This window comes from Symphalangus syndactylus, chromosome 15 (genome assembly GCF_028878055.3).
Source record: "Symphalangus syndactylus isolate Jambi chromosome 15, NHGRI_mSymSyn1-v2.1_pri, whole genome shotgun sequence".
NCBI classification, from domain to species: domain Eukaryota; kingdom Metazoa; phylum Chordata; class Mammalia; order Primates; family Hylobatidae; genus Symphalangus; species Symphalangus syndactylus.
In genome coordinates this window covers 52091627-52115436 of record NC_072437.2, presented here as the reverse complement: position 1 = coordinate 52115436, position 23810 = coordinate 52091627, and the positions used below count along the sequence as shown (strand labels likewise).

The following is a 23810-nucleotide window of genomic DNA, read 5'->3' as shown; positions in this document are numbered from 1 at the left end:
CTTTGTCCTTTGGTAAATGCTTTTATTATGAGAGATTAAAAGGATCAGATCTGTGTTTTAGAAATATGCCACTCATGTTTCTGTGATACTAGATCTGAGAAAAAAGCAGAGTCACTAATACCACTTAGACAGGGACACTGACAAAGAACAAAATACGATGCTGTGGGCCTGAATTAGGTTATGTTGCAAAATGATATGACACAAATAATATTTATTTTTATGTGGAAAGTATGTAAAAGAAAGTGGTCAAATATTCTTTCATCAATTTATCCAACAATGAGTTGAATTTACCAAGCAAAGTGCTATAAATGCTGTATTAGTCTGTCCTCATGCTGCTAATAAAGACATACTTGAGACTGGGTAATTTATAAAGAAAAAGAGGTTTAATGGACTCATAGTTCCACATGGCTGGGGAGGCCTCACAATCATGGTGGAAGATGAAGGAGAGCAAAGACATGTCTTACATGGCGCCAGGAAGAAGTGCAGAGCAAAAGAGGGAAGAGCCCCTTATAAAACCATCAGGTCTCAAGAGAACTCACTCACTATCTTGAGAACATGATGGAGGAAACCACCCCCATGATTCAATTATCTCCACCTGGTCTCTGCCACCACATGTGGGGATTATGGGAACTACAATTCAAGACGAGATTTGGGTGGGGACAGGGGCAAGTCATATCAGATGGCTAGAGCAACAAAGAAAACTGACAACAGCCCTTGATCAGAAGGTGCTTAAGTTTTGGTAGGGGAGACAGGCATTAAACAGATATGCAAAAAATATATAATCTGAAAAATGATGATAAGATCTGTGAAGAAAATTAGGCAAGAAAGGAGATGGGAACAAAAGAATACTAGGAATTTTAAATGTGAGGACTTGAAGTTGGGAGACAGAGTCATGCAGAAACCTTGGGAAGAGCATTCCAGCTAGTGGGAAAGGTAAATAAAAAGTTATTATTTAGGTGGAGCAGAGTGGATGAGGAGGAGTGTAGCGAGAAGTAAAGTCAGAGAGTAGAAATACCTACAGGCCAGTATTGTCTTTAATTTACTTGCAGAATCAGAAGTAAATCCTTACTCTGTGAGTAGATTGTGAGTTGGATTTTGGAAAGATTTTAGTTTCCTGAGTAAAACATCAGAGAAACATCCACTAAGTCAATGAAGGTATGACTTCAGCTCAGTAGGCAGATTGGAGATACGGAATAAGAGGACCCATCTAACAAGTTTGAAAAACATTCTTCCAAAAATTAAAAGGGAAAGGCTGAGTCAACATCAAAAATAGAATTTGCAGTAGAAGATTGCGAATGACGTGAATGACGCTGAAAATGATTCAGAGAAGTCACGTAGGTAAAAACTGAGAGGAGGTCGTTATGTTTGGCAATTAACAAGTTTGTAGTGACTTAAATAGGAGCTCTTTTAGTAGATTAATAGAAGCAGAGACAGATCACAATGGTCTGTGGAATATGTGAAACTGAGGATGACGAAGGAAGGTTAGTATTGAGGATTTTTTTGTGGTAAATGGATAAAGAAAGCTAAAGTTTGTTTGATCATTTTAAAAATACAGTTTATTACAAGAAGAGTTTCTTCTAACTTTGGAATTCTTTATTTCTGTGTATTATTTCTATCAAATTAAATACAGGAAACTTCAAAGAACCTACAAATTTCCTATACTGTGCTGAAATTAATGGAGTGATTTGACTGTGAAGTACAGTCTAGCAATCCAGCATAGTACAAGAAACATATGATCTCAAATAAAGACCTGGATTTCAGGGCTGATTTTGGCAAATAGTATTGCATGGAAGTGTTAAACTTCTTTGACTTTTAGTATTCTTAACATAGAGTTAGGATACTAGTAATATCTACCTGAAAAAAACCTATTACAAATATTAAATTCATGAATATGTGTTTTTTAAAAAGGCATTTGAACATACACAGGGTGGTTCCTGTTATGATTAGCAACAGTAGGTTTTACAGAGGGAAATTGGTGACTCCGATCCGATTTTAAAGAGTGACACTTTTGCTCCCTATGATTTCAGGCAAGTCATACTTTTTAAATCTAAAAAAATACTATCTGTGAGGAGGTTTTAAAAACATAAGCATCAATCAACCTAAAAGTTTAAACCTTTTCCCCATCTTTGAGCATTATTATTATTGTTTCTAAGTTTTGTAAGTGATTTTTATTTTGAACTAGATCTTGTACAGAAAAGTGTTTACAAACTGTGAAACACTCTGTACCTGTGAAGTTTTATATATTTTACATGTTTTCATTGCAATTATATTTTATTTAATTAGATTTCACCTGTAACTACTATTCATTATAGCAGATTACATATATATATATCTTCTGATTCCAAAGAAATACTTTCAATAGTTTTGAAATAGCCTTGGTTGCAAATAGAGCACCTTTGATTTTCTTCATAAAATCATCTTTCATAACCTTTGGATTGAACACCTTATATCACTTTCATATTGCTCTTTGAAACTCTATTTCTGATCCCTTTAACATCAAATAGAGAAAGAAACATACTAGAGCACCATCACAGTACAGCCCTTTGGAGATTCCAGAATAAGGCCCACGGCACAGTATGTTAACCCATCACCCATTCGGATACTTGAGCTTATTTGACCCCTGCTTGACAAGAAGAGGTCAGATTCATATTGTTAATATTCTTAAGCATGTGTATCTCTGACACCCTCCATTTCCCTTCAAGACCAGAATAGAGTTCAAATGCGCTCACCTTTTCAATAAAGCATCACTAGTATTGTCTGCATATACACTTGGTATTCAGAAGATACAGATCTTTTTGAAGTAAAATCAAGAAAATACTTCTGGTATATATTTTGCCAAAGATTTAAAATGCTTTGTGCAATAAGTTGCTCTTATCAAAAGTTTAGTTGAAAAAAAATGAATGTTCCAGAAGATATATCTTAACCTAAAGAATATAAAAAGTAACAGCTATGCAAACAATTTTGGTAGATAATAGTTTTAGGTCATCAGATGTTCAGAGCTAAATTTTGGATTTTATCATTAATAAAATGAGTCCTCTATAGGATTTCTTCCTCCTCTTATGTCTTTAGTAATTAATTTTTGGCAATACATTATAGATGGACTAATGCATTTATAAAAGCATGGAATTTTACATTGCAGAACTCTGAATTTGAATGCGAGTGGTCTTTGATCAAGTTACTTATCCAAGTGTGATCCGTTTCTTTTTTCTGTGAAATGGAAGAATGTATATATCACAGAGTTTTCTCTTCCTTGTTTTATTCCATTTTGCTAATTAAATAAAAAACTGTGTATACATTGCCTGATACAAAATAGAGCTTCAGTCGACAATTGGCTTCTTGTTAGTATGTTTGGTGGTTTTATATAATTGTCAATATAAATTGCCTAAAATTATTTTATATGAGCATGTGTGATATTAACAAATGTGTATTTGATACCAAAATATGCTCAATAACAAGATGAAGAAGAATAAGGGGAAAATTGACCATGATAACAAACATACTCTCTCATAAGTAAACTACTACACAAGCATTGCTATTCTATTATTTTGCTTTTTATTGTTGTTAACTTGATCTTTATCAGTTTTAATTCTCTTTTGGGTGACTTTCTATAGGTAAGGATGTAGTGATAACAAATCATAATACATCTGAAATACAATCAGGAACTGCAATAATAATGTTTTGGTTAATAACAGACCTCATATACAATGGTGATCCCATAATATTTTAGTGAAGCTGAAAAATTTCTGTTGCCTAGTGATATCTTGACGATTCTGACCCTGTGTAGGCCTAGGCTAATGTGTGTCTTTGTGTCTTCATTTTTAACAAAAATTTTAAAATGTAAAACAAAGAAAAAAAAACAAGAAAAGAAGCTTATAGGATAAGAATATAGAGAAAATATTTTGGTACATCTGTAAATGTGTTTTTGTTTTAAGCTAAATGTTATTACAGAAGAGTAAAAAATTTTAAATAGGAAAAAGCTTATAAAGTGGAAAACTTACAGTAAGCTAAGATTAATTATTAGAAAATAAATAACTTGAAAAATGTCTTATGAATTTAGCATAGTCTAAGTGTACAGTCTTTATAAAGAATACGGTAATGTACAGTTATGCCCTAGGCCTTCACATTCACCCACTCACTGACTTACCCAGAACAACTGCCAATGTTGCAACCTTCATTCAGTAAGTGTACTATTTAGTTGTGCCAATTTTTATCTTCTATGCCATAATTTACTGTCACTTTTCTATCTTTAGATATGTTTATGTACACAAATACTTAAAATTGTGTTACAATTGCCTACAGTATTCAGTACAGTAACATGCTATATGGGTGTGTATCCTAGGAGCAATAGGTTATACCATGTAGCCAGGGTGTGTAGTAGGTTACACTACTTAAGTTTGAGTAAGTACACTCTATGATGTTCACACAAGAACAAATTTGCCTATTGATGTATTTCTCAGAACATATCCCATTAAGCAGCGCATGACTGTAATAAATATCAATACTGTGAAATGCTTTGAGAATATATAGTTATTTCATTGTTATTTATGAAAGTATTTCATTGTTTTTTATGAACATATTTTTCATTGAGAATGATTGCCAACTAAACAAGGTTTCATTGGAGTTTGTCTATTGACAAGGTGTTATTGGAGTTTGTCTATTCACAAGGTTTTATTACAGTTTTTATATTGTCAACATTATCTAGCTTTGCAAGCCATAGTGTTCAAAAACCTTAATTCAATGTGTTTGTCATCACATACATTTGATACCAAGAAGTCATTTCTTTAAATGAAAGAGTTTAGAAGCTCAGGTTATCTCAGAAGTTGAAAGATATACACAGAGGCAAGGATACTAGATTCTAAAACTCAGCTTCTAAATGTTCCATCACTACCTCAAATAACATGTGTTATAGGGAATACCAAATTTTTATCAAAGTAATTGTTCCCAAAATAAAATATGAAAAAAGTTCACTATCAAACAACTTGTGAATAAAATATGTAGTATGATGATCATTAAAATCAATACATTATATCACAATTTGTATTATACAAAGGTAAGAAAAATCTAGTAAAATCTTCAAAAGTATCTAAAGATTAATTATGGTTAACTATTACATACTCCATTCAATAAGTATGCATTGATGTTGTTCAGTTTTTACCAGATATTGTTGAGGTTCTGAAGATCTAGCAAATCTGGTAGACCTATAGAATTAAACAGTTAACCAATGTCCTGAGTAACACTGAAATAAATGAGAAATTGAAAAGCATGCAGGTTTTGAAGAAATTTTCCCAGTGTAAACTCAACTTATTTTTCCAAGTACGATTCTTTATATTTTGTGATTTTGTAGTTTTGCTAAGGTTATTAAGAATTCAGTAATCAAAATATTTACACATTCTGCACTGACCAAATGTCTTCTTGTGTTGATTTTAGTTTCAGCAGTATGTATGCACATTTAGTATAAACTGCTATGAGAACGATTTTTGAATGGTCACCATTTTCTTTTAATTTTGGCAGTTCTATGATATCTATAACTCAGAAATGTAAGTTCAACCTCACATATAACCAGAAACCTAACTAAAATATACATTATCAGGTAAAATTCCTATTTTACTAACAAAAATTAAAATGATCTTTTGTTACACACACGCACACACAACACGTAAACTAAACTATTTATAGAGGACTATAAGTAACACATTGCATGGCCTCATTTCTCTAATGTGACGTGCACTGGAGTTCTATTTGAGAAGCTTTATTACTACTGGCTGTCTTCCAGATATATGTCTATTCTTGGTTTTATTTGGAGATTTATTTATATGCTTCTTTGGAGCTTTTTCTAAAGTGCATAGCTAAGAGACATGTGAATTTTTCCATTTTTTTGTTTTGTTTATATATTAGGATATCATCTAGTTATAAACTTGTCACTGGCTACTAAGTTTATAACATGATTTTTCTTACAGAAAAAAATATAGACTTCCATTCTTTCTGTCACAATTAATTTATGTTGCAGTAAATAAGTTAGTAAGGTCTAGAAAAGATTTTAGAAAGGCAAGGGAGAACAAGTACTGAACAGATACAAAGTTCTCCCTGTAGAGAAGGATTTGTAGAAATAGCCCTGTGTGGTCCCTGGATGGCTGTATAAATTGTCATGTTGTACCGCCATCTCTCTCTCTCACTCTATCTCCTTCTGTCTCATAAAATGGAGCTTTTGTGTCTTTTAAATACACACACACACACACACACACACACATACACACATAGATGCTCAAAAGGAAATTTGAAGTGTTATAATATTTAATCTTGAAAGTAGAAATTTTCAGCTACCTATTTCTCAAATAATTTTCCCAACATTTCTTTTATTTGGATGATTTTTGTCACTAGTATATTTAAAAGAAAAATTATATTTTAAAAGACCTTCATATATAGTACATTTTTCAGTTTTATAGTGATGTTACTTTTTAAAGTATATCTTTAATATGTAGCTATCTTTTAAAATTATTTTGCTGTACCTAACAAATTTTCTCCAAACAAATTTACTGGCATCTTGTCATTTGGTGTTGACATTGTAGCTATACTCTTGATGTCCCCAGTGACTTTCATTGATTTAGTTCACTTTTCTGTTTAGAATGTAATATCTTACAGCCTTGCATTGACATCTTCTGGGGAATTTTGTGATGGCAGAAAGTCTACTAATGTGAATAGTATAGATGCATACTTATTTTCTGTTGTTTATATACTATCTCTTAGCTTACTCAATGACATTATTTAACATAGGTCTCTGAGGTATGTATAATATATAATTAAAAAATAATATTAAGCTTTTGTTGATCTATGCAGCTGAGTGAGAGGCAATCTTTCTAGATACATTGTACTTTGGGATCCCAACATTATTATAATTTTGAACAGAAAATGAAAATTTTTATTTCATGAGTTAACTCTAAAAGTCTTCAAGATAATTTTAGCAGTACTACTCTGTGTGTATGTCTATTGCTTTTCTTTTTAAACAGTAGTTACACATTAATATACATTTCCTTAGTACTTTTGAATTCATCATGCATGAAACACAACATTTAAAATAGGCAAATTTTCTATAGAATATAATTCACTAAAAATGCTTTACTATCATATTTGTCTTAAAAATATGTATTAATGATATAATTTAAAGAGCAGCTAATATATCAAAATTGCAATGTTGTCAGCCTGTTTGCAGGCACAGATTTTATGTTCTTTACTCAGTCCTAGCAACAGAACTTCAGTAAAATGTCTGTCTTATCATAGCTGCCTATGGAATATGACACATAATGGGATATTTTGTGACTATAAAATATATTGAAACTAACTGAACATATCTATATAAAACTTTTGATATTACTAGAAATATTTTCTCCTAAACTAGCTATTTTTATGAAAGTACCAAATACACTATCTTCTTGAAATAATAATTTCAAGAAATATCTATTTCTGTAAATTTTCTTTAAAAATTTCTTTTAAAATATTGAGTATGCTGAAATTAAAATAAATTGTTTAAATGATTAAATATAAACAATGGTAATAAACATTCCATACAGATTTTCAGAAAATTTTATTTCAATGACGACATGCTCATCTTATACATTTACTTAAGCTCACTTAATCTATCATAAACATATGATTATGAGATACTGTCACAAAGTATCTCATCAAATCTTCAATAAATCATAAGGTTATTTTGTGTGGCAAAGCCTTCTTTTTAAAAAAATGTACACTATTACACATCTTAAGGCGAAAGTATGAATTCGTTCTTTTTTGAATGTCTTCTGCCAATAGGCATTTCTCTGACAGTTTATTGGTCATCATCTCTAGTACATTTCACCTATTCAAGGTGTTAATTAGGGGATGCTTATTCTATGAGCTAGCCATATTTTTGCTTTCAATTTAAATTAAAACATGTTTCCAGAATAGTTTTATAGGCATTATTGTATATCTGACTAATAGGAGTTATTGTTAACTACATTATAAATCTTATTTATAGCCATATCCTTGGTAAAATAATACTTGATTCCATATAATAATGTAATTTACAAATATAAACAGAAGTAAATAATTACACTATTATACAGTAAGTAAATTACATCTAGGTCATAAAATTGTCATTAACTACATATACATTTTCCATGAATGACAATATAGTTTTTCTTGGTATTTAGTGTATATAATAGGAAAATCTTCATGTCTTAGTTACCAAATGCATAAGGTTTATTTTCTATCTATAAGTAAGTGGGATTTAATAAAGTGCATTAAAACAAACTGACAATAAAAAGCAGAATATGGTGGGACAATACAGTGGTCCTGGGAAGCTGTTACATTGTGATTGGAAAAAATAAATTGATATTATTAGAGAAAAAAATGCAATGGGAAAGATGGGCTTCCATAAGACTTTAAATGCATTAGAGGAAAAGAACAATAAGAAAAAAATGATCATGTGGCAAGAATTGTATGTTTCTTATCCCATGAGAGTTAAGAAGATAGTGAATATTTTATTTTTGCTGGAGCAGAGAGAGATGGTACTAAAAAGATACTGTAATATATTATAAACTGTTGGTTAATCTGTCAATACCAAGATATGGTACTTGGCTATTTTTTTGCCTGCAGGAAAAGTAAACCCTTCGGAATTAGCTTTCCTTTGTTTCATTTTTTTTCTGCTTTATCATTTTATTGATTATTATTTTTACTAATTATACTCCTTATCTGGTCTCTTCAAAATCAAGTTGGAGCTTTAGATATGAGTCTATCATTCAGGAAAAGAAGCTGGCAAAAAAATATAACAATAAAGGAAGAAACACATGATGGGAGTCTGAACATTGAAACTCTCTTGATAGATTATAAATAGAGATATAGATAGATGATAGATAGATAGTAGCTGGACATACTGACATACATATGAGCATAATAAAGTGTGATTATAATAGGTACTTTGGAAAGAAGAAATTTACATTTAATACATTTCTGCTTTTAATGTCTTATCCTGGTAATGAAGCTTTATATTCATTAACTGATTTCATTATTATATTAATTTAGCAAATGTTTGCATTTCATAGATAAGTATATTAAATCTCAAAAAGTTTGAATAACTTGTCCAAGATAGCATAAGGTAGTAAAAGCATACCAAAGGCTTTTCAAAGGATTCAACACTGGAAACATTGAGCCCAACAAATTCTGATTCTATGTTTGTGTAAAGAATGATTGGATTCACATATTAAGTATTTAGAGAATCAAGTTGTTAAAATGTCATAAGGCTACTGATAAATTATTATTAAGCCTGAACAACTGTTTATGTGATAAATACTGTCTTAATTAGGATTTTTTTAAAAATCTCAAATAGATACAAAGGTAGGCATTCCTTTAGGATTAGTAGATTTTTATTTCAAATTGAAATGAAATAAATTCTGATTCAAATTTTGCTTGGGGTTATTTATATTGTATATAGTCTTATTTCCCCAAGATATTAAAATATAATTAGAACACATTAAATATTAGTAAATTTTATGGTCATAATTTTAATTACCAATAACTTCACAATGGTAAATCATTTAAAGCCTTGAGAAATTTACATCAGCATAACCGTTATTGCTAATTTCCAAAATAGAATGAGTTGCCGGGCGCGGTGGCTCACGCTTGTAATCCCAGCACTTTGGGAGGCCGAGGCGGGCGGATCACGAGGTCGGGAGATCGAGACCACGGTGAAACCCCGTCTCTACTAAAAAATACAAAAAATTAGCCGGGCGTGGTGGCGGGCGCCTGTAGTCCCAGCTACTCGGAGGCTGAGGCAGGAGAATGGCGTGAACCCGGGAGGTGGAGCTTGCAGTGAGCCGAGATTGCGCCACTGCACTCCAGCCCGGGCAACAGAGCGAGACTCTGTCTCAAAAAAAAAAAAAAATAAAAATAAAAAAATAAAATGAGTTATATCACTTATTTATCACATAAATGTTAATAAAATTAGTCTCTTTTTCTACCAAATTTGTATATCTTGAGAATTTGCTGATTATAAAATTAAGCAGGGAGCTTCAGTAGAGGCCCAAATGAACTCTAAAACATTTAATGTATCAATGTCAAAAATTGTTTAGGAAAACTGAAAAGAAATACAGTTATTGTTTATATTTTCTCAATTTCCTATAGTGAGCATTTGCTATTTTTAATAACAAAAATAATCAGCTAAACTTTAAAAGATTTAATTCTGTTATCATGTGAGAAATAGCAAATAATATTTTATAATTAAATGAGAAGGTGTAGGTAAGTCTAAGATGAACTGTAACTGAAAGATGAAAGATTTTTAACATATGGGTTTAGGAAATATTTTAATAAATCATATTTTAATTCCTATTTCTGTATACATTCTGTACTCTGTTCCTCCTGTCTGAAATATATTTCTTCTTTATTTCTGCTCAGACTTCGACTTTTTCCATGCCGTGCCAATCTTCTTCCTCCCCTGAGACATGACCTCAATTGATTTTACTCCTTTCTAACAAAAACTCATCTCTCCTTTAAAAATGAGAAATTTTATCATTAATGACAACATGGATGGAATGTGAGGACATCTTGCTAAGTAAAATAAGCCAGGCACAGAAAGACAAATATTGCATGATCTTACCTTATATGTGGAATCTAAAACGGTTTATTTCTTGGAAAGGGAGTAGAAAGACAGTCTGGGTTGGGATGGAGGGCCTGGAAAGTGGTGGGGATAGGGATGATGTTAATCACAAGGTACATAGTTTCATTTAGACTGAAAAAATAAGTTTTAGTGATCGGCACTGCATGGTGACCACAGTTAATAATAATGTATTACATCTTTCAAACTTGTTAAAATAATATTTTTAATGATGTCACTAAAAAAATAGTTAAGTTGATGAGGTGATGGATATAGTAATTAGCTTGACTGAATCTTTATATTTTATTTATATATATATATATATCAAAACATGACATTTTACTCCACAAGTATACACAAATTAAAATGATTCTTCACAAGTTTCACGTGCAAAGTCTATGCTCAAATTTTACTTTCAAAACTATGTTTCTCTTTGCTTAGAAATCTGGTGGTTTCTGTAGTGGTTTCTAAAGCAAAAAACACAGAAACAAAATACAAAATGTTAGAGATGAGTGTGCATGGACATTGCTTGAAAGAGAATAAATTGATATATCAGCTAGTATAGTCAAGTGGTAGAAAAGAAAATGACATTCTAAAACAAATGGTCTATATATTTAAGCTTTTCTATTACTAACTTATAAATACAGGATCATTTTAATGCTGATATATTTGTTAATTCATACAGATTCACAGTTTCTGAAAGGACCATGGACTAATTGGATCACAAGCAAACTGAAACATTACAGGGTAAATATTATTGTAATTAGGATTATACAAAAACACCATGATGCCTCTCCCAACTTAGGGAAATCAGTGAAGGTCTTCCTGAAGAAAAGTGTTATGAACCATTAGAATATTTGGGTAAAAGGACCAGACTGCCAGTACAGCCAGCTGCTGTAACATGAAGGTGTTTCTTATGTGGCTTACTGATTTTCTCTTTTAAAAGTGGATAATGATCTGGAGATATTTTTAAACAAATAAATTGAATGCTAGGTTTTGAAGAGCTCTCTGGTAGCACTATAGAGATTGGATTGAGTTTGGAGGTACATTAGATTCACGGAGGCTAATTAAATGGCTCTGGCCATAATCCAGGGTTGATATGAAAAAGCTCTTAACAAAAGAATTGGGGGTGGAGGTAATAGGAAATATGAAGCAGTTTTGAGAGGTATTTAATATATTGATGTGACCAAGTCGAATGACTTGTTAAGATATCATAAATGAGAATATAAGAAGAATCTAAGCATTTTTTACACCATAAAATACAAACAAAATAATAATATTTCAAAATATTTTGGAATATACAGATAAACTTACATTTAATGAGAGATAATCATCTGACAAAAGGGCAGAGATGAGCAATATTGATCTATACCTGCAACCAATTTGGGACACACTATAATGGAAACCTCTCTAGATTACTTCTGGGCTTCTGCTTATGTAAGTAAGTGGATTAAAGATAGCACCTTCAAGTGCATGTTTTGAGGACAGTAACAACTAATGAGTAAAGTTTTGGACAAGCTAAATAAATCAAAGTACAGATATCCTGCATGTTATTACAAGTTTTGTTCTACATTTCAGAAGACAGCAGTAGAAGAGAGAGATCTGAGGTTATCAACATTTAGGCACTGGCAAAAAGCCATGAGCCTTCTTAAGATAACAAAGGAAATAAGTGAATTGAGTAGGTCAGTGAAAGAACCTAGAAAGCACTAAAGTTTCAGTGGTCAAATTGAGATGAGGATCTAAGAAAGACCACAATCAATAAACATACAAAGAAGTTAGAGGAGACCAGGCATTTTATTAGAGAAATTAGATAAAACATGGATGGTCACCAATAGTAAATGCTTCAGAAAAATGAGGTAATACAGAGCAACAACAATAACTACCACCACCACAACAACTATTGAAATCGGAAACTGAAAAGTCCTTGGTAACACCGGGAAGAACAGTGCTAGCTGGGTAATAGGCAAGGTACTAAAAAATTAAATAAATATAAGATTGGAGATTATAGACCATAGGCTACTCTTTTAAGAACTTGTATGATTTGGAGGAAAAGACAAATACTTCAGTAGCTACACAAGATGCATTATGATAAGATGACAGTACTTATATTTATATCTAAGTTCTACTGTATTTAAAAAAGGGAGGTGGGGGCCAGAATAATTACACAGGGAAAAAAATGACAAGCTGAAGACAAGACAACTGATGAAATAAGACTCCCATTGGGAAGAAGGTATGTGTTTCAGATTTTTTTAAATGGAGAAATTACACTTCAGAATAACAAAAACACCTTCATTTCAGATAGAAGGTTAAGGAGAAAGTGGTATTACAATGCAAGTAATTTTCTAGTTTGAAAGGGTAAAATATTGATGGAGTCTGTATCTCATTAAAGCTATTTAATTGTAAATAAGGATATCTGCTGTTTAAGATGTAGTCTGTGAAGTGCAGGTTTGAGAATCAAGGAGGGTTTTGATTAAAGGATATTGAAGAATTGCTGTATAAAATTGAAATTTTTTGTGAATTTAGAGCTCATTGTCATGTGGTTTTGTCTCATTAAATTCAGAAGTAAGATTGGGAAAAGCAATAGGTTGATTAAAACAATATGCAGGCTTAGGGAGTTGAAGAGGCAGACAACCAAGGAAGAAAGTGTTAATGTTTGGGCAACAGAATACTGTAAATAATAAGTAAAAAAAAATTACTATTAGGAAAGGATTGTTTAGAATAAATATAATGAAAAATATGTTCTGAAAATTACAAATCCCTAGGTACCTATTCAGAAATATTATCAAAAGATAATGCTTAGCTATAATATGTTAATATAATTAGCAGTTTAACACTAGTGCCACCACAATGAAAAGGACCACTTATATAAGGATCCTTATTAACACAAAATTCCAAATTCATTTAAAATACAATTTAAAATAATTATCCATGAATCATATTTAGTATTTAATTTCATTATCTTAAGGAATACATACTATATTATTTCCAGAAAAGACATAGAAAATAAGTAAAAACATAATTTCTTTGGCAATCCTCTGAGAAACTGAAATAGAAAGAAGAACTGTATTGTCTAATCAGGCTCACTCAGAGCTTGAGGTTTATGAAAAATCTGAGCCATAGAAATGATCACAATGTACAAGCAAAGCAGAGAAGTCCAGGGACTGCCACTGCAGTTGTCTCGTTTGTTGTTGTTTGTTTTGAGCCTTTTTTTTTTTTTTTTGCTACATAAGAGCAGAACAGAATAGCATATCAAGTCTCTAAACAATGTTCGCAACTACATTGATTAAAATAAAAATTGAGTTGTTTTAGTTGTAATACATCCCATTTTATACTCTGATATTTACATAACATACAGGACCTTTACCAAGGAGCCATGCTCTTAAATCCCTATGCTCCACATGTGCTTATACTAAGCAATAAAAACAAGTATAACATGTGAAGAACATTTTATAGATAAGTGCTTTTTCACCAGCAAATACCAGTAACATGTTTGCAACAGGTTTGTCATTACACTATTTATGAGTGTATTTGACCAGGCTATCTTCTTTGTTTCATGGGGCCACCCCTCCATTGAATTGAGGGAATCATCTATAGGCCTACTGCTAACCATTTTCTTCCAGAAACACATTTATATTTGACAACTGGTGATCCTTTAATATTCATTTAAATTTTAAGTTTCTCATCAATGAAATTATGAAAGAAGAAAGACATTAGTATTTTCCCTGTGCCTCTGAGCCAAACAATATCAAGTAGCTTCTAGCTGCTTTCTGCATAATTGCAAATATAATGTCAGTACGGTTAAGCATCCAAGGTAAATAAAGTATTAGATGATATCAAGAGCTACCTTATTGATAGTTTGGTCACTGTGACCTCTAAGACCCCCTCTGAAAATATCTGGACTTACCGAAGAATACTGTGTTTCCTATTTATTGCATGTCTATGCTATATAATCTCACTCTCCCTCTAAAAAACCAAATTAGGAGCTAGAGATATGTAACTAGACATACCTAATAAAGCAATACAATTGGCCAACATAAGGTATTTCATCAGCAAACACGGTTCACTAATTTTTCAACCAGAGATGTTAAATACTATCCAAAGCATTCTATGATGTTATAAAAGTCCAAAATACTCATCTATAAGAAAGTGCATTTGTACAAAATATAAATAGGAAAGCAAGGTGGTCTTTTCTTACAGAATCCTACAGTGGAGATCAAAGAACCTTACTGAACAGACATTTAAATAGATCACTGAGAGATAACATTTGAATTGGTTTTAATTTTATTTGAGAAAATTCTACCAAAATCTATAAACCAGCCAATAAAATGTCATGATTAACTGCATCAAATGCTGCCAAAAGGTCCAACAAAATCATGAAAGACAACATCCCTTGTTGCAATCAAAAGGTCATTATTTTCTTTCAATACAGCAGTCTCAGCACTATGATGAGGATGAAATCCTGATTAAAATTGCTCAAATGAGTCAAATTGCATCATGTGTTAATGTAATTGATTACGACATCCAACACTTTAAGCAGAGCCTAAATTAAAAAATGAATGATGGTGTTGCACTTTATCCACCAGTAATGAAGCTTTCTTCAGCACTTCTGGCTCAGTATAAATTCACGGTCATTTGAAGAGCTGACTCAGAGCCAAGAAGGAGAAAAAAGAATACTATTTTAATGTCCATCAATGACATTATGAGAATCAATATCCAGGTACAAAACAGAGGACTGAGTCTTGCTGAGAATCCATCTCTCACTCTGAGAACCAGAGTTTACTAATCCTGAACTGTTGAAAAAAATATCTACTTTGGTCTCTGAATAATTACTACCATAAACTGAATGATCACATTCCCATATTGTGCTCCTTACAAAGTTTTGCTACTGAACAATACAAAAAGGATATATTCTTAGATCTTGATAGTTCTCCCTCATTTTGGTGCCTCTCACAGATTAAGAGAGATAGGAACTGTGTCATTGACCTCCAGGTCATTAGTGCTACAGCTGTGTCCTAAGACCATCCCAAGGTAGACTAGAGATTGGAGGCAGAGACAAATCAGAAAAAAATGCTTTACAGATTGCAGATATTTTAGCAAGCAACCTTGGCTTATAACTTATGCATGTAATCTATGAGGAAAAATTGACATTAAAATTTAAAATGTTGCTATGTGATAGTAATAACAGTGATAGATAACATTCAGGGAGTGATTATTTTTTCCAGGAAATATTATAAGCAATATATCTACATAGGAAAAAAATTCATGTTTGTATTAGCTTCGTCAAAATTCATGTTTGTATTAGCTTCGTAAAAATATCTCCTAGTCTATAAAATAATCCCTATTTTGCAGATTAGGAAACTAAGACAAAGAGAAGAAATTCTGCCAATTCATTTTTATATAAGTACAAAAGTTTGAAATTGAATTCAAATATTTTGCTTCAGGAGCGTGCACCACTGTCTCATAGCATCGCTATGCCATCTTATCCCATGTTGTCTAATGCTTATGTGGCTAGTGACACTAGAAAAAGCAATTCAATTCTCATGCTACATTCCACTACTTTTTACACTGGTATTTCTTTTAGTATGCTGCAAACAGCCATACATATATCTATATTTATATACACACATAAAATGTCATAAGAATCCTAAAGGGTATATCCCTAAGCACTGTTTTATATGTACATAAGTATTATGCACATACGTATCAAATGATCTAACTCATAACTGGATAAACACTCAAAAACTTTTATAAGAAAAAATTGTAGGACAAAGTATATATTGTCTTTGGCTTAAGTTGCCTATCACTAATTATTTGGGTTAAAAGGTTTCTCAATAGTATTGAGTGTCAATGACAAAAAAGATTTTCTCTGTGGTAATACTCTCACCATAATAAACTATCTTAGCAGAATGGCATTATCACAGTCAAAATATTGTTGTAGACTATACATTCTTTCTTGCAGACACATATTAATTTTTTAATCCTGAATATGACAAGAAAGAAACTATAACATATTTTGAACTGAAATAACGATGAGAGAATCATTTCACACAAAATCATCTCTAAGTTTCATTAAGTACATAATCAGCTGTCTCATCAACTGATTTTTGAAGTGGCAGAATGACCTAGCAAATCACATCTAATGACAAAGAAAGTAAATGTAATTAAAATCCAACCTAGGGCAAAAGCTAATAACTGACAAATGAAGAGAAGGCATTAAAGTTATGTTAAAAGGTGAATTAATAACCTTGAATAAAATAATAACACTCTAATGACTAAATTTCACCGACAGCTTTCCAGATTCTGAAGTCAATCAGTCGTCCTTTTAAATCAGGTGTCCAACTATCCCAAGATTGATTAAGAAATGCTGGCTTCCATTTTTTCCAAGCAATTTCAAATCCTTCCATCAGTAGTTATTTTACTTTTAACATCTTTCCCAAATTGATTACAGATTCTGCTCTTTTTGATTTTTGTTCATGTTTCATGGCTCTGATTTCTCATTTAGTCACATCATAGGTCGTAAAACTGTGCTACATTCAAAAGACCACTGAACTTAGCAGAGTAGTTAATGGACATTGAATCAGAAGAACTGTGGTTGAATTTCCATTTACCACTTACTGAATGAGTAGTGTTAAAATTAACCTTTTGAATAGCTGCTTTCTCCACTGTACAGGGAATTTTAAAATAACAAAATCTGCAGATATCTTATTTTTTAAAAAGCGAATATGTTAAAATTTGCATGATCCTTTCAGTTGGACAAATGTAAAATATTATTTTCAATGGTAACTGACATTTCAGCAATACCCAAGGGCACAATTAGAAGAATGAAAAGTAGCAGCATTTACAATTGATTTTGAGAGGTATAAGATATTACATTCGATTCAACTTTTTATTTTATAAAAATGAAGAACTCATTGCCAAAGAGATAAATGTATCCAAGGTCTCAAAAATAGAGATTTGGGGTAAAGTTTCTTGAATCTGGTCTGTATTTTTTTTTTTTTTCAAAAATAAATCATTCAGGATTTACTAAGCAGATATGTTCTGAAAATGTGCTGACAGGAAGGAAGGAGATGAGATCTGTTTCCAAATGGGCACAATACTATTTTAGAAAATCTTGCCAAATATGAAATACCAAATAAAGAGACTAGAGTCGTTTTCCAGTTTTGCCTTTGAATTTGTAAATATGGAGAAGGAGCCAATTCATTTTACTCCATTTTCTTTGTTTGTAAAATGAATAGGACGCAGTCATCTATAATGTCCTTCAGCTCAGTGAGTCACCTTCAGAGCCTTCCCCACTGCTTATAGTAAGCAAAGCTTAAGAATTTGACCTTATAGTGAAGAACAAGTAGTTTATTCCTGTTTCAACCAGGTACTCTCTTGACCTTTAAATGATTACTTGATTTAAATATTCTGATCTCCAAAATGGAGTTACAAATGTGCCCATTTTGCAGAGTTGCTCTGAGGATTAATGAAACTCAATTTGCACATACAAAGCACTCAGTCAATATAAGCTTTTATAATTAATTATAATGATTGTTTTCATTAGCTGATGTGGAAACAAGGCCACTCATTAACTCATAATAATCAATTCCTATAAAGTATCTTTAATTACTCTCCTCAAAAGAGTTATGTTACAATTATGTTGAATTATCTTGTTTGTTTGCTTTATGAATTTTCTTACCTCTGCTTTACTTGGCGTTGAATATGTCCAGCCTCTTACAAGGTCACACTAGAACATATCTTTCTTTATGAAGCACTTTCTATCCTTCTCTAAGCTAAATTAACTATCCATCTCGCAGTAGCATTCTGTATACATTTCCATAGTGATACTTAAATTATATTACCATGAATTATACTTGTGTCTCTCTCTCCTACAAGAATGACTCTTCAGGGAGCAAAACCTGGGACTTATTTACCTTGAGAGTTTGGAGGCCCAAAAGAATTACTGGAAAAACAAAGGTTCTCTGTACACATTTGCTAATTTTATGAAGTATTAGCGTATCAGAAGGTAACATTAAAATGTATTACGTTCTCCCAGGTTACTTTAGCAAAACCCATCTAATCAACCTATAGGGATATTAATGTGTTAATAATCTAGATAATTGCTTTGGCTTTTCAGATTATAGTTTATGTAAATAAAGCTGTATTGCTATATATTTTACTTTGAACATATTTATTACTTTGAAGTGCTTGTTGGAGAAACAATAAACTGTGATACCTTTGCTCTCTCTGTTCCTTCTCCCAAGAATATCCTTCTCCCAGTATCTTTGACAAGGTTCACTCTCTCACCTACTTCAGGTTTCTGTAGGAATATCACGTTTTCACAGATCAGTCCCCTGACCTCCATTCCTTTTGAATCCATCTTTCCATTTTTATGATCTTCCTCCCCTGTACCCACATTGTAAGTGTTGTATACCTTGTTCATTTTCTTTATTTGTCTTGCCCCAGTTAAATCTTTCTGAAAGCTAGGGCTTTTATATATTTTGTTCATAGCTATATTATCTTTGCCAGAAGGTGGTCTGTCACACATAGACACACAAAAATATTTGTTAAATACATGAATAAATGAATAAATACTAAGATAGAGTAAGGGAAATGGAGGACAATGGTATTTTTAAAAAATACAAAAAGTCAAATAGTTTAACGTAACAGTGCCATAGACTTATTGAGAAGAATGGTTAAAGAAGAACTTTCTTTAAGACTTATTATTATGACATTGTGAGAAGGTCTTGTTTTCATGCGAGCTAATAATCGCAATTATAAAATTAATCATTGCAGCCAGCATACACCATGGGTAATTATGTGTATTGTGAAGTATATCAAAATGAAGAGTGACTTCTTTGTGAATTTGTATACCTTCTAAAATATATATGTATTGAATGTGTGCAAATATCTCTTCATTATTATATATCTACCAATTGATTTCTGGGTACCATGCAAGCCCAAATGTTTTTAGCATCTATTTCTCCTCTGTATAGCCGTTTCCATGAAGATCATGAACATGTGTGTGCCAGTACTAGCAGAGTCCCATCAGCACAGGTTGTAAATATATGAACAATAACAGCAATAATATTAATAATAATAATATAAAAGCAATAATACTAATAGGGAGTAGCAATGGCAAGAAGCATTTATTTTTTAGATGGTGTACCAGTACAATTGGTAGCAACATCTGATTGAGAAATTATGAGCCATTCCTTCTCTAAGTGAGATGTCGTGGTTTTCAGAACACCCCATGCACAGAATTTCAGTTGCATACTAGTATTACTCATCTACTGATCTGAAAGCAGCAGAAATCATGGCTAAATAAAGACACTTTGCAATTTCTAAATACGGTTCTAAGTTTCTGAACTTGTGATCCTCAGATTTATTTTTTTTTAAATCTTCGATTCAGATGGGCCTGGATTTGACATTCAAACAGAGTACATCAAAAGTTGTTACTAAATAATCAGTTTTAAAACTTGAATATGAAAACTGCATTGGAAATTGTGTAAAAAGTTATCTAACATACTTTTGCGTTATTCTATAAGCAATAAGGTGAGTTCTGAATAGAAAAAAAGTTAAGATATTAAGAAGTTTAAAGAAAAAAATGAATTAACCTAAACAGCAACATTCACATTATGTGGATGTCATGATATTTAGCAAATTGATTTTAAATTTAAAAAAATCACATAACATTGTAAATAAACACTGCTTTATGCTGGTTTGTGTGCCATTGTTCTAATAAAATCCTTTGCCAAATAAGTTTTGCAAATATTATATGATTTAACACAGATGATACTGTAAGAGGTGATATAAAATTGTCTGTATTCATTCAAACTAGATATAAAATATTTTTAGAGCGTAATACAGCAAAGAGTTTAATGGGGAAGGAAATGAAAATATTAATAAAGAACATATCAGTGACGATTCAGAGAGGAGAAAGTTATCAAGAAAAAGAACAATTCAAATAAAAAGCAGTAAGAACTACATGAGTAACAGGATTTCTGGGTTTAGGGGGTTTTTTTTGTTTTTTTATGTGTGGGTTTTTTGTAATATAATTTTTTTCTAACATCATGAGAGCAATTTGGTAGTAGGGCTTGTGTCTATTTTGTTAATGATGTTTGACTTTTAGTGTTATAGCTCTACAGTTGATATAGGAGGATTATTTACTTTCCTTGTTTGGAATCTAAACTCTGATAAAATCTGTGGCTTAAGGTATAAGAGCACTGTGTGTGTGTGTGTGTGTGTGTCTGTCTGTCTGCCTGTCCTGTATGTATGTCTATATTTATTTTCTTATATTTATCACATTAATTAATATATGCCTATTATTGAGACTTGAAAGTTTCTGTAAATGAAAATATTACAATCACCCAAATTCACCCCACTAATAAATTTATTGTGTAAATGAAATTACATGTCTTTTTTTCTATGCACACCAAACTGAAGGACTGCCTAAAGAACTCTGTTTTGGTCTTCACATTACTGAGTGTCAGCAATGTGCAAGACACCAAACTCAGAGCTCAGTAAGGGGCTCAGCCCATGGGGATGTTTAACAAACATTTGTAAAATTATGACTGAATGATTATTACAAGTATTTTCTATACACTCAAATATTTTTCAAAATTATGATTTTGAATGGCTTCTTAAGGGATTGTCATCTCATTTTGTCATACTAAGCATCACTCCAATATTGTTGACTATTATTTCCAATTCTTTGCATCTAGAAATAATGCTGCAAAGCTGGGCATAGTGACATGCACCTGGAGTCCCAGCTACTCGGGAGGCTGAGGCAGGAGGATTGCTTGAGCCCAGGAGTTCAAAGTTGCAGTGCACTATCATGGCACCTTTGAAGAGCCACTGCACTCGCACTCTAGCCAGGGGAGCATAGTGACACTTCATCTATTATAGAAAATACTATATAAAATTATGAAAAGAGAGAATACTGAATGAATATATATATATATATATATAGCCTTTGTAAATTTTTCTTCAGCATATCTATCTAGGTGTTGCATTATTTTACCAAATAATAGAGTTCACATAAATCTGCAGAGTTTTCAAAGAGACTGTATTGAAATTAGTGCTTGCGTACATTATTATTTAGTGAAAATTTAAAAATGATGGCATAATGTTTTGTTTCACTTTCCCATGTTAATAGTAAGGTATACCCAAAGTACATTTCTTATTAAGAAAAAAAGAAGACTGGGGTCACCTTGATCAAAAATTACCTGTATACTAGTTCAAATATATTATATATGAACTACAGTTTAAGAAATATCATCAAATATTATTAATAGATTCTACTATCTAAAAATTCTGCTATAGCATTATATTTTATGGCTAAAAAGCTTGATACTGGTTGTTACAGTAAATCTTTACTAATTTATGAAGCATCAAATTCAGATTTTTAAAAATTATGTCAAGCTCAAGCTATTTAGAATTCAGTATAATTTTATATACTACATAAAAAGAAAATAGCTTAAAATAAAGTTATATTATTTTATTGGGAAAAATTAAATCAAAATTAATTTTCATTAATTCTTCATAGGCAAATAAGTTGTACTAATAGCCAAAAAAATACCTAATATATAAAATTATCATGCAATTCTACCTGCAATAATTACTAAAAGTTGGAAGTGGCATTTAAACTTCAAAGTAACATAATTGAATTTATTTAATAGTAATTAAAAATGTCTATGCTACTATATAGGGCTAGAGAACTGGATGCTGTTTAACTTCATTTTTCTTCCTTCTCAGAAAAACCTCAGAAATTGAAGTTTAAAGGTATCCTGCTATTGTCAATTACTGTGGCTCATAGTTCTTTTCACAATCCCCCCACCTCCAACCACCACTTTTTTCTTTTTCATCAGGTTTTCATTCTGGGAAATTAAATGTTTCTATTGACTGGGTTATTAATGCAAGAAACCTATCCAGAACAATTATACCACTTAGTAGTTTGGGAGAATCTGTATCTAATTCAGCTTTTGAAATGTTTCACTTATACTTAATTGTACATACCAGTTTGTGGGTGCATTTACATCTTATATTTCAATTTTGAAAATGAATTTTCCATAACAAAATTATTTTTGCCTTAATACTGTATTGCATAATTGATGAAACATAAAATGATTATTCAATAATTCATGTATGCACTAACTTTGCATCAAAAACTATTTCTTGATATATTTATGAAAATATTCCAAATTAAGTACTAAAATATATTGTTAACTCCATATACCTGGCAAAATAGGACAATGATATACATTATATTACAAAGTTGCCATGTGAACAAGTGTCCACTGTATAAATGCATGCATGCAGTTTTATGTGTTTAGACTTCTAAATATGTATGTATATGTACATCTAAGTGTGTGTGTGTATGTGTGTACAGAAGAGAGAAGAGAAAAATGACAAAAATGTACATAATACAATGAATAGTACAAGATTGCCACCTTCTGGATTTAATACATAAGTGACTTTTTTTTTCTTTTGGAAAAATGTCCCTCTCTTCCAAAAAGTGTTTATTATTAATGATATTTCTTGGTAGCTTGCCCTATATTTTACTACTCATATTTAAGTAGTGTTTCTAACACTAGAATTCTTTTACAATTGCTTGGAATTCATTTTATGTATACAAAGGTTTTCTAGATAATATAGTAGGTCTCAAAATTTTCTCCAGATGTAGCCATTTGTGTGTCAGTGATACAAATAAAGCCAATCTCCCCCTCCTGCCCCACAAAATAGAACGCACTGCAATGGGAACATATATTTAGTAGGAAGTTAATTAAGTGATTATTTTTATAACTGTAGAAATTGATAACTCAGCAATAAAACATTTCCAATATTTTGTGCAAAATAATGGCAAAACACATTTTTCTAACATTTTACTAGTTTAATATTCTGAATTTCTATATATATAGGTTTGTTATCAAAAGTAGCAGAATTATTTTTGTTAAAGCTCAAAATTAAACATATGGACATTATACAAGTATATCTACATTATCAGGAATGATCAGACATTATGTGAAGTGAGCAAGCATATCTTGGATTTACAATTGTGAAATATAGACCTCTCTTCTCCTTTGGTACCAGATTCCCCTGAGCCATAAGGAAGCTGAATCATGATGTCCCTTATCACCCAAAATCTCATATTCCATAATCAGAACTTGCTCTGAATCTAAAATCCAATCAAACATTTTCAGCAGTGTTC

At 31.5% G+C, this 23810-nt stretch overlaps 1 long non-coding RNA gene across 1 annotated transcript in view; it reads left to right on the top strand.

Moving 5' to 3' along the window:
- The window catches only part of LOC129464117 (uncharacterized), a 99404-nt gene extending 77319 nt beyond the window's left edge, over window positions 1-22085 (top strand). The window contains exons 3-4 of the long non-coding RNA XR_008651440.2: window positions 11307-11368; window positions 21325-22085. This is a non-coding gene — a long non-coding RNA (uncharacterized lncRNA). The remainder of the gene's footprint in view (window positions 1-11306; window positions 11369-21324) is intronic.
- The last annotated feature ends 1725 nt before the right edge of the window (window positions 22086-23810 follow it).